This window comes from Vanessa atalanta, chromosome 14 (assembly GCF_905147765.1).
Source record: "Vanessa atalanta chromosome 14, ilVanAtal1.2, whole genome shotgun sequence".
Taxonomy (NCBI): Eukaryota; Metazoa; Arthropoda; class Insecta; order Lepidoptera; family Nymphalidae; genus Vanessa; species Vanessa atalanta.
Genome location: NC_061884.1, coordinates 8,535,331 through 8,553,952, shown reverse-complemented (window position 1 = coordinate 8,553,952; position 18,622 = coordinate 8,535,331). Strand labels below are relative to the sequence as shown.

The window sequence follows — 18,622 nt, the reverse complement described above, 5'->3', positions numbered from 1 at the left end:
GAAGATCCCAGAATTGTTCGTCATACGGTTCTACTCCTGTGAGTGAAAGAGATCGCTTCTGTTACGAACAATTGGTCAGGTAGAAATGACAAACGTGGCGGTTTAAAAAACATATTATCAATGAGTCGCAAAGTTTCATTGTTATTATGAAAAATTACCTTTTCTTAATTTTTATCGTTTAATTTAAATGCCTTATATATGGTAGTATTTAATGACCCAATTTGAAGCCCAATCCATTTGCGCTGGATATTTAAACTAATATTTAAAGGGCTTAGGTCAAGAGTAGGCGTTTAGGGTAGGTACCAGAATAAGTTATAGGAGAAAATATGTTAATCATTGTAAAGAAACTCGTACCGAATTAAATACAAAAAAAATATTGTTACAAAATAATATCTTCTAAATGGGAAAAAAATAAATCTGTTAATTAATAAAAAGTAAAAAAATCTTTAATTAAAAAAAGTATAAAGTATATAAAATAAGGTAAGTACGTAAATTTAAAACAATCTTTACCTTTTAAACTACAAAGAACACTCCAAAAATATTATACACCAATTGTTGTAAAGTTCATAAGTCCACTTAACTATTTAAAAAAATGCTTAATTCAAACATAATGCCAATCTCAACAAGCTGTATCACATGAAACAATCAACTTCACACTTGTCCAAACAGGCGAACACTACATAACTGATTTGAGAAAGTAATATCTACGTGTGCATTGTACGGCTTCGCGCGCCAAACTGATGAAACTGACAACGCCAGCGACCGCTGCCGCGCGTGGCGTAATGGCGGTGCTGGCGTTCGTTCAGAAACTTCTCCGATGGCAGAGGGCGCGCTGGGAAACACCCCAGTCCTACGGGCTAAAGCTATACGACCCTTTAAGGATACCTCATTATATTTACTGTAATCCATCGCCTTTAATCATTTTTATTTATAGCTCTAGCTATGACCTTTTTTGAATACCACCTTTCGGTTACTAATGAGGCGTTTGGTTTGATAAGATGTTAAGTTGACTGAACATTTGTCGCACCTTTCACAAAGTCAATAATGTTGCAGTATGTTGTTTAATATTTTCATTAACTAATGGGTACAGTTATGTGATTAATTATAATAACTTAAATAATTCAAACTGAGGATGGAACTTTTTCTTAACAAAAATATATCTTCAAGATTACTCAATTGATATTCAAGGCTATAGCTACAACAGTAGATACTTAATTGTAGTAGGTTAATCAATTTATATATAAAAATTAAATCGCTATTAAACTAAATTGTGTCGAGGATTATGAAAATTACCATTTACTTTGGAGGCTTTAAGATGTTTATTCGTGCACCAGAAACTGGTCGGTAATAGCCAAATTTAGAACATTTTATATGCTATTATTGAAAATATGTTCCTGTTGCTTGTTTTAACAACTTTATTTAATTTAACTTAAAAGAATATTTGTAATACTGAAATATTCTTTGATTAAATATATTTTCCGAACTAAGTATTAGTTGTAGAAATTGTAAAATTAAAAATGTAGGGTAGGGTTAAGAGTATTGCTATCGCGTTCGCTTCATTTTGAAGCTACGTATTCCTTTGTTTCTTGTTCCCGAACGAGACGTTATGTGCTATTATATAAATACACATTATATAAGCGCATAGTCGTAACATTTTTTCATATTTTGTTTTGAATTTAGTAGAGCTCAATATTGCCTTTTATTAGATCAACTTTGCAAGTCTCTGCCGTAATTTAAATTTCAATTAAGATGTCCCATCGTTATATCTTCACTTTTAATGCATCCTGTGCATTACAATAGATTTGAATAAGAGCCAAATGGTGACAAGCAGCTGCCCGACCCTCAAATCGCCTTATCCAATCATGCGTGAAGGTGCACTGCGTTGTGGGCTATAATAAACTTCATATTACTGCTATTATTTACAATTACTTGTTTTATGAAGGTTGCCCGATTATTTGTGATGCCACAAAGAAGTGAACCGAACTCTACAATTCTATGAATGTTTACGGAATGTTCTAATAATAGTTAGAAATGTAATAATTATATCCGAAGAATTCAATATATTTGATCGCGGTCGTTATAATAATAAATCATTGCAAATATTATTTAAAACAGGTTTTGAGTTATATATAAAGTTTATTGAAAATGATAAACAAACATCAATGTTATATTTGAATACAATTTGACCTTAAACAGGTTACGTGAAGAATTTATAGTGTAATCCATGACACCATTAAGCCCGAAAGCAGGAGGATGTTGGTCCGAGGCTCAATAATCGCTCGCCAAGACTTTCACCTTCGGCGCGCGACCGCGCAAGGCCGCACCGTTCCCCGTACTTCCGCGCCTCGCGCCTTGCGCCTCGCGCCACGCGACCGGCGACACAACTCCGAGACCGTTTTTGCAATCCGAGTTTCGGCTAGCATTGCGATCTCATTTTTGATTACGTAATTTTAATTATGTGTCACAAGTTGCACTAAAATTGAGTTTGGAGAGTTTGACATATTGTCATCATATTCATTTACTTACATGACAACCATTTTTTCAACAATACGTAAGAGAAAAATACTTGAGATAAGTTTTATCGAATTTAGAATAATTATTTGAATGTAAATGTTCAAATTAAGGAACAGACAATCTGTTGTCTGGTATGACTCGTCTATTGTTATTCATTACCTGCTTAGGGACGAAGTACTCTGAACAAGTTTGCACACCAGCCGACCCATATTTACAGACTACAGTAGTACGATCTCATTCCGCTCGTTAAATCGATGCTTTTAATAGAGATGATGGCTCAAGACTCAAGACTCCATTATATTTAAATAAACCGGAGCGCAGGCACGTGCGAAATGTTAACCTGACATTCTCAATACCGCATTCTAACAATATTCCTGATGGACAATACGAGATTTCATATAAAAAAATAATATTAATTCGTAAAAAGAATCATAAATATATTCAATTGGATTTGTAGCCAAATTCATCTTACGATATCATTTATTTAAATCTTAGTTATCGAAAAATCACAATATTTAGTTACTTTAATAATCTTTGAAGATATTTCGTTTAAAACCATGTGCAAACATGACGACAATGACCGATAATTTTAAAGCCGAAACAAAGCTAGTTTAACATTATTTTTTGTATTATCTCTTATCGCAAAATAGTCGCTGTGACGTTCAAAGATAACAATTACGTTCGATTACAAGTTTATCTTTACGGCGAACAGCACGTGAAAATTATAATTTTCCATAAACAATTCACACAAACTAACAACAAAGAGTCAATTATAATGTACTTCCACTAGTTCATATTGAATTAGATCTTATTTATACGAAACGTTTCTTGACAAAGTTACAATAAATTGATTGATATTATTTCTCCTCCTTAAAAAGAAACTAAATTTAACTAATTAAAAAAAGGAAGAAACTGTCAAGCTATAGCTAAGCTGTTTGTTTCATAAATCTAACTAAACTACTAAACAAATATACTTAAAACTTATACTAAAACATGCAACGCGTTTCGAGATTTTCGTGTATAATATTTTTGTATAAGTAGCTGCGTTTCGTAGTTTCATCCGCTTTAAATTTAGAAATTTATGTTATTGACATGACCAGCGTAAATTTCATGTTAATGAGTAAAAATAACTAAAAATCATGATCTTATTACTACAAAACATTTAACTGTATTTACTTTTTGAGTCTTGAACTGTCTTGACGTGAATGTATTGTTTGGAAATTTCCAAGATAAACAGTACGCAGTTGATCTTGTAATGTTTTTCAACATCTCAACCATACAGCACTAGGACACGTATCAACACAATTATCCATTGAATAGTTTAAAGCTATAAAATGAGGCTTCTTAAGGTTCTCATTGTGTAAAGTATCGTTACGTTGTAAAATCTTTCAGAGGAATTTTAAAAAACATATTACAGGTAGCCTATCTAATGACAGGAGAAGTAAAGGCAAATAAACAACTTGACATTGAATTAACGTGATGTCATTGGTCGAGATCTTGTATAATCTATGGTACAAATAATATTGATTCGTGAAAAAATGGCGTTTTGAATTTCGGTGAAGTTGTTATCGGAACTCTGGAAGTAATATTAAAGTATATAAGTATAAATGTAACATATTTGTTGTATTATAAATTAATATTTACAAATCGAGAACTGTTTGAAGTGCAGATATTGCGGAGCTATTAGCAAATCGCATGGAACATGTAAATCTAAGGTTTGTTTATCTTTACTCACTCGATTGGAATAGGCTATAGATATTATTGTCATAACTGACTGAACATGAACTGACTACTTGATTTTAAAAGTTACATGTAAATACATTAAAAGTTTAATTTGCACTAAGTACAAAAAAAAAAGCAAGCGCCACATAGTTGTACGTACAAAACTCTTTAACGCTTTATTGGAAATACTTTTTAAAGTAATAAACCTAAAAAAGTATTTGCATTATTATAAACGGTAGAAAATACAATCGAACGCAATGACCGTTGAGCATTCATAGTTGGTATAAATAATAATCAGGTAATGGCATATTATGAATGTATGCACGGCGTCAAAATCGATAGGGCTGCAATGTTGTTGTAATAATTAATCATTGTGTGAAGAGGCTGTTAAGTAATTATGATCAAACAGCTTGTGAAATACAATATAGTAATAGAAACTAGTCTTGGTAATAAACTAATATTAACATTAAAATTTTGTATTTATATTTCTGTAAAATTATATTGGAATAATTAAAAATATCCTTAATGGAACAACTCTCCATCAGTATGTTATTTACGGACTGTTCCTTTAAACTTTATATTTATCTTACAAAACCTTTTTCATGAATTTTAGATACCGATTTCAAGAGTAGTGCACTCTTTACTGTAAGTGACATATTTTATGTTGTAGGTTACTGTACGTTGTCCTGTTAGTCGAACATGATTTACAGTCCTACGCAACATGTTGGATCGTTAAATTAATATTCTTGTTTAGTACCGTTTAATATTTTCTTTATAACAAAACTAAATCCATTTAAAAGCAATGAGTTTAACTCTAATAACGTACGAATTTATTACCGCCGCAATCACGCCAAGTCAAGTTGATTACAAAATACCTATTTTGTTTACATTCGCGTCGGAAAAGAAACGGAGCAGCATTTACGATCCAACGGGAACAAAGACGCTAGCTTTGCCCGAAGACGGCCGACGATTGCCGAAATCTCACGAACAGCTGTGGCACCGATACACGTCGAGCCGCAATAAAACCGTCGAATTAGGCTAATTTATACTTTAACTCTCTGTAATAAGAGTAAAGTAGGTGTAATGTTTTGTGGCGCGCAACGTCCGCACGGTGACAGGCCAGTCCTTGATTATTGAAAATTTTTAGTAACATCAATGACACTGAATGTCCCATTAACTTTTTACGGTTATTCTAGTATAATTTGGTAGTATAACTGTCTTAAGTAATTATTAAGACTTCAGCTATTAGCACTGTAAGAAGTATGAGCATATTTTTATAAAGTCAATGTACTGTCAATTACGGGACCTATGACGATTATCTTTGCTTGTTCTGCCTGCAGCTCATTCGAATTTCAAACCAAAACACAGTAATATAGAGTATTTTACTGCTATATTTACCCCGCCAGATATACAAAACCTACCACCAGCTCATAGCCATCAAGTTGCCCACAGATAAAAAAAATGATGACAAAGGTCGCTTAGGAGATATATATGATTTTGACCCAATTTAGTGTAACTCAAATCGTACTTACTCAAAGTTTAAAATCGAGCAGGTCGTCTATTACTAATCATACTGTAATTTATATTCAAAGCGAGTAACAACGCAATCCGTTTTTTATACGATAGGCTCAAAAAAGGTAATCCTTGTAAATAAATCAGCCTGATTTTATTGATGACATGGTTTAAGGTGTAAATAACAATGATTTAACGCTGTAAGGTCGATGACCAAATACAAAGGAGTTACAACAGACATTAATTCCTACGTATATTACTAAAATTTGAATACCGTAAATATTAACACAATGTACACAAATGAAAATGTAGGAATTGGTTTCAAATTGACATAAAAAATTGAATCTTATCGGATATAATATGTAAAATTAATACCAATTACGTAACCATTGCATCTTGCGCGCTACTTTGAAAGTCATTCAGTAGATAGTTAACGAGACAGAAACAAGTATGTACTTATATACATTTTATTATATTATATTGGCATTAAAACTTAAACTAAAAGAAAAGGTTCCTTTATGTATAAGCAACCATTTTGAAAAATTATTTGTTTTTATTTAAAATGTGCGAGTAATCATCATATATTTTTTCTTACAAAAAGTGTTTTGTATTTGTTTTTAAAATAAAAGTCTAATAGCATTACGTATTTGGTGATAATACTGTTATAAATACCTAAAGATATTGTCTGTATTTATAAATAGTGAAATATTTATTGTGATGGTAATTAATAAAGAAATAACGCTACAAATAAAATCATGACTACAGCATCTATGCATTCCCGAGATGAAAGCACAAACTTATTCTGGTAACATCGAGTGTATTGATAAATCATCAAATAATAACATCATTTTTGAACATTGCCAATAACGATATTTAATTATAGTAAATTTAGTCACAGATAAAAATAATAGTTGTGACGTTAACGTTGCTTACGTCACGAAAGCGCTGAAAATATTATTTTTAGTTGTCAATGTCATTACATTAAGTGTCAACGACTCGACAACGTATTCAACACCTGCTTGTAAGAAATCGATGTATAAGCCATACAAGACAACAAAAAATTAACGACACCTTTGCAAGAGTATCGAATTGACTTCTAATTCACCACTTTTGCTCTAATTAGCATAAATATATATTATGATGTATTATATGCATGGAATAGTGTTAAAATATATGTACATATGTTAAAATATTCAAAATGTATTCATTCTCTGACATAATTTTGTACGCAAATTGCAATCAACTATTTATCTTATACTAGACATTTAAGTATAGAAAATAGGAAATAAAACCGTTTTGTCATTTTTTCTATTCAAATAATCTTCTTAAAACCTAAAAAAAAATCAATATATTTCGATTTTTATATAATCGAAATATATACTCTATTGTAACGAATACCATTTAATATACCACTATTTTAATACTAAAATAATTCCTAAGAACAATTACATTACTAGAATTACACTTAAGTTTTGAAATTAAAGCACGAATCAACACGTAATAGAGTTCTTATCCTTAAGGAGCATGTTTCCGTACAGTTGGAAAAGTGAAACTCAAACAGATAAACAAAATTTATATTTAGAATGTTACTATTACATTAAGTTACAATTGATGCTGGCAATCTTTGAACGTTATATTTAGAATTGATTGGAGTCCCTAAAGTAAGTTTATTAAAATAAAGAAACTGAACTGAATAAAAATATCTCATTTATTACATATTGTTACTTGGCTGAATCTCAGGTTTCTTTAACTGCAAATAAACATTAAGAAACATGTAAGTATGTAGGTCTGTCAATAACCTGAAACGAGTGCTGTACAGTAATTTGTTTTATTTACATTCAATATAGACTATCAAATACAATATTGGAAAAAAATAACGTAATGAGTCTTTTTGGAATCTATATTAACGTGTTTTTGAGACAAGCGTAATTAATAAATACTTATACGGTAGTTAAGATGTAATCCGATACACGTTGACGTGTTTATGATTCGTAACAACAAAGTATTTAAATAATGACGATGTATTAAGTTGGGACTTAGTCTATGTTAATATGCTATGATTTACAACCGGATAATAAAATTTCATCAGCGCTAGGCCGTTCTTTTAATGCTCGAGTATCAATTTGAAAATAGCATATTGTAGAATAAGTCATAGAATATAGTAACGAGTTAATTATTATGCAGGTTGGGATTTAACACAGAAACAGGCTGTCAATGACCCAATGCAGGGCTTCGCTCTCCTACCCTTTTTTTGACGTGAGTGTTTGGAGATAATTCTACCACGCACATCCAATGTGAATTTGTGGCAGATTTTAATTCGACACATACAGATTTCCTCATGAAGTTTTTCTTTAACATTTTTAGTGGTGCTTCTCAGGTAAACAAGTGAATCTTAGCCGGTGCTAACTGCTGAAAGCTGCTGGTTTAACAATTTGCCGCAGTTTTACATAACTCTTTGAAAAAAAAGTTAAATCTAAGCAAGCAATGACATAACAACCATTTCAAATTCTAAACCACTTTAGCTACAATTATTTTAGTTAAGAAATAATTAGCAATAAACGTATTAAAAAGGTATATAGTGTGTTCATTTTGCTACAATTAAATTACAAAAGAAACTAAATATTTGCGATAACTGTAGTCAGAAACTAAACCTAACACCCCGGTGTATTATCGCTCCCGGAGTTAGGGATTTCAAGTATTGAATGACACCGAATGGGGCTTAAAGAGTCCAGCTTTTAAACCTTCATTATAAACATATACTTTTAATAACTTTGTACGGTTATCAACTCATAATATGTTCAGATTATTTTTATCACGAAGTTGTAAGTACTTTTATAATGATTTGTATAACTTTCTGTACTATTATTTAATTATAAAGGTTTATGAGACGTTATTTAATTATAAAAGATAGGTTAGTTCATATATTATTATCGTGGAAATACTAAAGCAACTAAAACGTGAACTCTAGCTTGAAATTATCAAAACAATATTAAAGAATTAATAAAAAAATATTGACGCTCTCTATCAAAACTGATTATGATTTAATTATGCACGCAAGTATTTTGACAAGTGACAAAGTGTAAGATAAGACCACGGCACGCAGTATGCTCTGTCAATATACTTGACACTAATCGCCTTATTGATAAAGATATGTATGAAAAAAGTCAGCATAATAATTCGAGTTTTATTTCCATAAGCTTTGTTTATAAATTAAAAAAATACGATTATGTCGAACTTAGAGTAAACAAAACATTTTTTTTAGCAAAAATAAAAGAGACTACTTGAAACCGATTACTTCATGTCTTTTTTTCTATTTCCAAATCTCATTCTGAAATTATCAATATATGGCATATTATGAAAGGCCTTGACCTACGCTCTGCGCTTTTTTCAGTAACCTCAAAATTAATGTCAACGAAATAAGAAAAATCATTCTTTCTATGCGAAGAAAATGAATACAGAAATGCAGAGACTATGTTGAATTTAATTTCAAACCGAATTTTTCGTAGTTTTAAAGGGCTTCATTTCGGTAGTTCGTTTACAGGACGAAATTGAAGGCTGTTGACCTAGCTCCCCGCTTGAAAGAAGTGCGACAACGCTACACCGCGTCGAAAGTGTTGCCTAAATAACTTTTTATCTGATACTCTTGCTGTGTTACTTTTTAGAATATTAAAAAAAAATTAACTAACTTGACGATAGTACAAAAAAAAAGGTTTTATGAAATATATATTATTTTAATTTTGCTATAAAAATACCAATAACATTTATTAAATGAACTAATCTATGATGCCATAACCTATATTTAATAGTAACTATATTCATAGTAAGGTTTATATCTTCCAAAAAAAACAAAGCAAATTAATTAAAAATAGTCTTTAAGAACTAAGGTTTTAAGAACAATTTCAAAAAAATCAATTAAATAACACTGTTTAATATATGAATATATGTAAATATATATTCTTGATGAATATAGCATAACAATATGCTTATATTATTATTAATTTATTATAAACATTAATTGCGTTTATTTTCATATACGACACTAGTGAGAAGTGGGAAAATAGAATAAAATCATAGATTAGATTAAGATGTTTGAGTTTCTTTAAATTTAAATCTGCATCAAAGGCGAATTGGAAACTCTCATGGTGCCAATAGTTTAAGTTTGATAATAAAGATTGTAGCCTACAAAATTATTGCAAACATACCACTAGCCTGCTTTAATAAGTTAAAAATAATGTTATTGTATATTAAATAACCTTTTTGCTTAAAATTCCTGAGTGAAACCTAAAAAAAAGTCGATAACTAAATAAAAATATATTACTTATAAAATAATAAAATTTAAACATGCAGATAGCATGTTTAAATTTTCAATCAAAGTAAATTACATAAATTGCTCGATTTCGAAACTAAAACGTCGATCACAATGACAAAAATGTGGGTGACTTAGAGCAATCTTTAGTCTAGAACTAGTCTAGACCTGACGGCAGTCTGGCGCGAAGGTTCACTGACTGCTCGATGTGCCCTAACCAAATACATCACCAATATGCAGAAAAACTGCTTCTAAGATATATTATTTAAAATATAAACTTAACAACTATCTCTTTTTATCAGCAAACAACAACTATAGCGTTTAAAATTATTCTTTCTAAAGCAGAAAAAAAATGTTTAGAATCTCATTCAGTAATTGCTTTCTTATAATTTGAATATAGAATAACATTTGTATTTTTCTTACAATTATCAAATATTTGGTTTTTTTTTTTAAATTTATTTTAAGGGGAAGAACTCTATAATATATTATTAAAATAATTCATTTAATGTATCATTCATGCGGGCTGTTATTATTAGATACCTACCAATTATATATATATGTATATATATAATCTGAAACTATATGATATTTTTTGTTAAATTATAATCATGTTCTAATTATTATATTATAGAACATGATGTATTTATTTTTATATAAAAAAAAATAAATAATATAAGTATTTAATATTAATGTTATCATTTATACAATAATAGGTACAATTGTAATTCAATTGTTGATTAAATCCTGCTTTATTCAGGTTAGAATAGCAAAGTGGTCCAGAGATAATCTTAAACCACAATGCTATGATAGACCTAATCTATTAAATGAGGCCGTTCTAGTCTCGTATCACATTCTAGTAACTTCTAGAATTATTTTCCCTCAATTGATTTCATATAATTTAAGATTTTAATTCATCTCGTGCTCAGCGGTCAGGAGAAAAATGAAAATCCGCTACTCGTATCAAGCAATCAGCATTAGAGTGTTTTTGTGGAATAAACTCTAAACCTTCTTATAAAGTTGAGACGTCTTCGATTTTTTATTTTAAAATTGTTTAAGTTTAAAAGATAAACATGTTTTACAAGTCTCTTGTAATATGCTTAAAAGAATAACTCTGTGTCCTTGTTGTTCCTTCTCAGTATACTGTATATTCCGGACAGTCGCCGGTTCCAGCTCTACGGTTATAAGACTTCTTAAATTGAAAGATTAAAGAGCTCGTAATAGACTACTTTAATAAAGTTAATTTTTATTTCATTGCATACTAAAAAATCAAGTTGTAATCGTTTAAAAAACTGTGATATTAAAAAAAAATATCGGAAAAATCCCTTTAACAGTAAGAGCAAATGTTATTAGCAACGATGGAGCTGAAGATATTTTAGCTCTTATATTTAAAGACATAGAGTTGATAATAAACTAATTTAGTTTAATATATGTAACCGACGCAAAACATAGCGGAGCATGACGAGCGTAGCGTAATTCCTCATGTTTTCATCGCACCGCATACGATGTTCGTGATTAAGGACCTCTGATTGGTTTTGAAACTATGCGAACACTTGATATCCTGTGACCTATAATATATTTTAAGTACAACTTCACCGCTACAACACGAAGCATTGAAGAAAATACATTATTTGCCGTATTTTTCTCGTCCCAATAAGCATTTTTAATACTATTCCTAGGTCTTGATAAACTTTATTAATTAAATATCAAATTTAATTTAATAATTATTAATGATAGCGATGTACAGATAAAAAAAATCGCCGAAAGGGCACCATTACAGCAAATTTAACGGTGCCTATTATCTTCAACACCGTAAATTAAGCAGCTACGTAAGTATACGCGATAGCCGGACGAATCTGTGAACTAGTTGCGTAACGCAGTGGACTACTAAGGAGTTGGTGGATCAGTTGGCGGACGAGTGCGCCAATTTCAATCTGATTTCTTTGTCCGAAGCTTAGAACGCGGATCGATCGCGTGACGAGTTGGACGCAGCGGCGATGACATCTGTGGATAGGTTCGCTCGGGCCTTTGCGAAGACTACTATATAACGATGCTTCAAAGATGCTCGGGATAAAGGGGAGCGGGGCAGGTGCGTTCATTTGAGGAGAAAAGGGATTCAATTGGAGATCTCATATATTAATTCGCCCCGGAGACAGTTAGTTTAACATTAACACACGTATACACTCGGAGTAACTACAGTGGAATTTTTACGACGCGTTGCCGAAAGTTATTTATGACTTGTCTCAGTTTAATCGTAGAAAGTGAGACATCTAAAGTTGTGGTAATTTTAACTCGAAACTTCTTTATTCAATTTACTCGAGTTACTTTTACGGTGTGGACAAAACATTTCGTTTTAACATCAAAATTTTACCGCAAATAATATTTTAAGTAAAAAGCATGGTATTTGTATACATGTGTTTATCTTTATGCCGCATTAGAACACCGTTGTTTGTGCTGCAAACCCTCCCATTATAAAAGTAGGCTTTTGTGCGGCAGTTGGAATGTAATAGGCCATCGTACTTCGCCTAGCGTATTCCACGACTATGTATCAAATTGCTTTAGCTTTTTAATTACAGCAGTCACTTGTTTTATTCAAGAGTAGTCAATTAGAACGTTTCCTTTCAATGCTTCTTGTACCGCTTCCATGTGTTAAGTAAAATGTTGTAAGTTTATGATCTATAGTTATTACTTATTATCAAATAAAATATCTTATAAGGCAGTAATCATTATAGCACATAAAATCTCTGATAACAACAGCAAGTGAAGTCAGCAACAGGAACAGGTTTTTGTGGTGCGGAAAAGTGGTGCAATTATGGAAATGAGGTGTGTCAAAAAATAATATGACTTCCACGAAATATAAAGCCTGAAGTCTGAAGATAGCTACATTCACAGCTCATTCCTCTAAAATAACGAACTGCATAGCGGGTTCTCAACATGACTGTGAGGTAACTCCAATTTATTTCATTTTAATGTATAATTTTTTTTGAACTCTCGAAATTGTTTTTGTCTATTTTACTTTGAGTTGGTTCAGTTCGTAAAATGTGATATGCTTACAATTATTTATGGTTCAAAAGCTTGAAAATAACGAACGAAAAAAATACTGCTTAAAATTATTTTTTAATTATTTTGCAAGATGAACTTATTCTTTATTTGTAAATATTATAATGTATTCTTATTAAAATGTAATAAATAAGATTTATAAAATACTTACATAATTAAATATAAATTACGATTATAATAAAGGACGAAAAGAGATTTTACTTTTTTTTTTTTCAAATTAATCATTGTTCCACATACATTGGTGTTACTTATAACTTCAAGATATATTTACCAAACCTTTCCAAGCAACATACACTTTGATTACAAATGAGTGCAAATCAAATTTTTCGCTCAGAATATTTACAACGTTTTTAGTATCTGTGAAATATAAATACGAATATGTTGTTAAGTTTATTCTTATGTATTATTATAATCGTTTTAACCTTTAGTTTTATATTTTTGAGATCTTGGGAATTTATCTGGGAATTTAAAATTAAAGTTCTACACTATCGATTTCACAACGTTGATTAAAACTGCCAAGCCACTTAGGAATCTTTTAATTGAACATCATGCACATATTAGTCTGCTCAAAACCATGTAAAGATGTCCTAATTGTAACAAATTTCTAAGTAAGAAACATTTCAGAGAAAATTGTCCACATTTACATTGACTTATAAGTCATTACTTCGCTAAATAAGAAACATACGCTAATGGCGTATGAATCATGAATAATTAGAAGGTATATAATATATGTATATACCTGTATATTTGTTCTGCTATCAATCACATTTTCACTTCATATAAAAGAAATAGACCATAAAATGCCCTATTGCTAGCCAAAGTCCTATCCTGCGAAGGAGACGAGGTTTGTCACTGAAAAGGGTATAATAGCATGTTTTTTGAGAGTTATTTTATAAAGATAAAGCAAATTTTGTTCCTCACTATACTTTTGTAGCTACTTCGTCCTAATACGAGTTATTCAATTACATATATTCCTTTCGTTATTCACTTTTTTAATTCCACCAAATATTAATATCAGTCAAGCGACTCGTGTGAGCGAGAAAAGCGTTTCGTAGATTTTCTCTCCTTCTTTGTCGACATATTCACCTACATTTCATAGTCTATACCCCTAAAATGAATACACTTTATTAACGATTATTGATAGTAATTTGTATCATATGATAATTAGATATTTGAAATGAGATTATACTTAACAAAATATATATCTGAGAAAGAGTATAACGTAGTCCTTTATGAAATGTAAGAAGGTACGAACGAAACTTTACGTTTTATCGTAGCGTTAAATATTGCGGTGTTCGACCTAAATCCATTTGAAAATGTTTAACTTTTGTTACATTAATTTTATAATAATGACATAATCACTGTTACGTAATATCGTAACATCATTTTCTTACCGCAATTCAGACAACGAAAAGTTACAGAGTTTGTTTTGCTTACGAAAAAAGTTTTTTAAAGGTCAAGGAAACTTTGAAACAATTTTAACAGTTAAAATAATTCTAATTCATTCTTTGATTTTTTAAATATTAATACTGAAGATTAAGAATATAAAGAATAACAGACGATTAATAATTCACTGCTGTATCAGCTGTGCCAGTATTGATTATAGCACAACATAAATATAAAAAAATTAGTGATGAACTAGAACGCTCAGATCTTCGTTCGAACGGATTACGCGAAAGTAGTTCGAATTCCGGGCACTAGTGTCGTAAGTTACTTCCACCAAACTACTAAGAGCTCTCGCAAATTGGTTGCACTACATCAATTCGAGAGTTCCGTGACAAGGTATCGGCCAAAATAATATTATATCTATAATTCGAGGATGAAAACTATTTGAAATATGTACCAAGCGATAGTTCGTTCTTCATTCTGGGTCTTAACGAAATAGAATTGTCATGTCATTACTGTATACACATATTCTGTGAATATGTTTTCACTTTAGTTTTCTTTTGACATCATGAGATCTTAGTAATAATTAAAAATATGAATACTGTTTTTTATTTTATTATTATATTACTTATTAATAAAAAAAATATAGGTGTTTTAAAAACAATGTTCCCCGAAATAGTTTTGGTTCGGGAAACTTATTGACATTGTCAAATGTATTATTAAATTACCAAATTTAGTAAATTAGTTTAAATATTGCTTAATAAATATCAAAATACGAATAAGTCGTCTGCATATTATACGCTGTTTGTTGATTAAAAGTTGTATAATGTATAATGTAGTCATAACGGATCATTTTAGCCTGGTTATCGTCTAAGTAAGTACCTTTTACGATCTTGACGCGTCACTTTCCCCGCTCCGGCGCGTTTTTTCGAACGTAACTTGGCGATTACATCAAAATCGCATGCGGTACGTCCTCGTACTCTCACACTTGTGAATCGGAACGCGATATGTTTAACTTGGCAATTGCATTTATTGTTCATGACATAAGTAATATTAAAATAATGCTATTAGTAATCTCATATACAATATATTTGTGATTTTTTGTATGAGTTTCTGGTTCAGTTGAAATTGTGTAAGTACAATTGTTGTTGGCACTTACGCAATTCGTATCAATACAAAATAATTTATTAAATATATTGCGATCAATGTAAGGCAATATCAATTATCCTATACAATTCGCTGAAATAGGTACTAGTAACATATGAAACTATATTTTTTATGAACATACTATTGGTATTATTTAATGACATGCGTCTGATTAAATGCTCTTCATTTACACCTACTTTCCTATAGGAAACAAACGTGTATGATCCAAATTTAAATCCTGATAGAATTACGGCGCAGTACATTTTTATAAAGATACACATAGATACTTATTTACTAAAAATATACGAAAATTTTATTATATGATAAAATAACATTTCGTATCTACTTAAGATTTAATGTAAAAAAGGTTACGATCATGTACGCATAAACCCTGAGCGTAAAAGATCACTTCTAGAACAGATAACAAATTAAAGAGGAGTGAAGTAAACACGGCCTGGAAAATACGTTAAAAGGTTTACATGTAGGCGTAATATGGAAAGAATAAATATTCTTATTCTATGAACTCAAACTGTGTGAGCGAGGCACAATAACCGTCAAAGGCTAAATTAGTTTCGATTTTAAAAATAATTTGTTAGTCAAGTCGTGTTTTTAATAAAAGTAAGATTACCTACATATATGTATAAATTAGGGACTATTTGCCTATTTTTATGAAAATTGGGAAATTATATTTTATTTTAAATTAAACCTTTAATATTTTAATTAGCTTTTATATTGATTTTAACTAACTTAACTATTTATATTATAGTGCCTCATATTCTAATAATGTATTGGCTGAATACCGTAGCTCATTTAATACATCAACCACAAAGTACAAATTAAAAAAGTACCGAAGTAAACATTTTATGCCTCTAATGCTGTACACATATTTACTCTAGCAAAGTCAGAGCTTCAAAAGGTACGCCTCGCTTTTGTGCTTCGCCATCTTTGTTTTATAATCTGTATGCATCTTAGTGATATTTAGTTTATCGCGTGCTTATATTAACGTTACAATAATATTATTTTTTAACGGTAAATGATTTTAAAAAAGATAATATTTTATACTTTTAAGTTTATATAACTTTAAATAAGTATTGTAGTATTTTATTGTTGTTTATTTTAGCAAGCTGATATACTTATATAAGGTAATAATATTGAATATGTTATGTATGTTTGTTTATTCGTATTTTCTTAGATAACGCTGTCAATCGATTTTGTGTCATCGTAACATACGAAGATATATCTATTATATATTTAAAATTTTCTATATATTTTTTTTTCATAATACTTGAACAAAGAAAAGCGCTAATTTTTATTTTTAGAAATTTGTATTATGTATCTTAAATATAGCATTGATTTTACGGTCTGATGAAACCGGAGACATAATTAGAACTTACAATATCTACTTTACGTCGCAGATAGATCAATTATATAACATCTAGACGACAAGACCGAGTCTAGAAAGGTGTTTTACTTGTTCTAACATATTATAATTTTTTTTATAATCCATGCTTATCGTTCAATTAAAACATGAGTTTAGTGAAAATCTGATAGTTTTGAAACTTTAGGGTACTATTGGATTAAGACTACATCACTAGTGATTTATTATTAATGCGGCATTCGGAGCCACTGCGCCCCGCCCCGCAGAACTGGTTTTGTTAGCTAAAATCTTCTTTCACAAGTAAAACGGACTAAAATCTTAAGAATATTTTCATTTAGACGTATAATTATAATATGAATATACGTATGCTAATATATACATTATATACACAATTTAATTACGATATTATCCAGTACGACATTAAAGAAAAACTTAAAAAAAAATGTAATAAAACCTTCTTCTTATATGATGTTATTATGATAATACAGTTGCTAACATGGTTTGGTTTTTTTTTGAGTTAAACTATACGGTGATTGTATTTTTGTCAACTCGCGTTACTAAGCTGAATTCTAAATTCAAACGAAGAAAATATTATCTCATTCCATTCTTATATTCAAACAACCGCATGACGTGCTTTGTATCTATCCATGTGCGCGATAATAAACTCTATTACAAACAGAAATCGCTCAAAACTACAAAGTGTCATATCGGCACGTAATGACAATTACCAAAACACAATTTGTAGCTCTCAACACACACAAACTGATTAGACTAGAGAAGGACAAAAGATCATTCTTATGCAGGTTTATTAATAAGGCGGTAAATGTAATGAGTGTATTTTATCGCGGTAGAGGCGCGCTTCGGAAACGCACCGACATTCTATTTTTAAAATCGATGCGGTGACCGAAGTGGGGCATGTGTATATCTTTAACAATTATGGAACAGTTATCACGAATTTAAGGCGTGATTCTATTTAATGTTTGCTAAAATGCAAATAGAATCAATTAAAATACTTACATAACATTTCGAATAAAATTTATTTGATTGAGTTGCAAAATAGCGTAGAATACTAATCGAAACGTTCGCGTTTTAAAAAGATGGCTGTCTGCCAGTGAGTGCGACGTAAAAGCGCCCTTCATGCGTACAGTTAAATTTACCTGTATTATTCAAACCGAACGCTTTCTCCGCGTGCAGTGCGTTGAAGCGTGGGTAATCTTTTAGCTTGCCTACAATTTCTGTAACTCTATTGTTTTCTCTTTCCGTGGTTTTTTTACGCAGGTATAAATCACAATTTTATTACAGTTGTCCACATAATATAATAAAGTTGTTTTAAGTATGCCAATCATGAAAATTGTAAACAAAGATTTCTCAGTTTGTAAACAAAAATATTTTGTCGTCTAATACTAAACTTATAATCATGAGAAGGTAATATAAAACGCTTTATTCTTAAATGTATAATTTAAGAATAAAGCATTTTATATTAATTACTTCAGTAAAGAATATAGAAGATTCTTAAGTATTATGATAGATTACAGAATTCCAAGCATCGTGCTTACGTGCACTTTCAAAATAACTAATACGATATAATACTACCAAGTGAT

At 30.4% G+C, this 18,622-nt stretch overlaps 1 protein-coding gene across 2 annotated transcripts in view; it reads right to left on the bottom strand.

Annotated features, from left to right (window-relative positions):
* Positions 1-18,622, bottom strand: part of LOC125068608 — a 54,010-nt gene that overhangs the window by 14,807 nt on the left and 20,581 nt on the right. The window contains exon 1 of one of the 2 annotated variants that reach the window (XM_047677819.1): positions 511-748. The exons of the other annotated variant lie outside the window; for it this stretch is intronic. The gene's annotated coding sequence lies outside the window, so the exon portion shown is untranslated. Of the gene's footprint in view, positions 1-510; positions 749-18,622 lie in introns of those variants that run through there. 2 annotated transcript variants of the gene reach the window in all.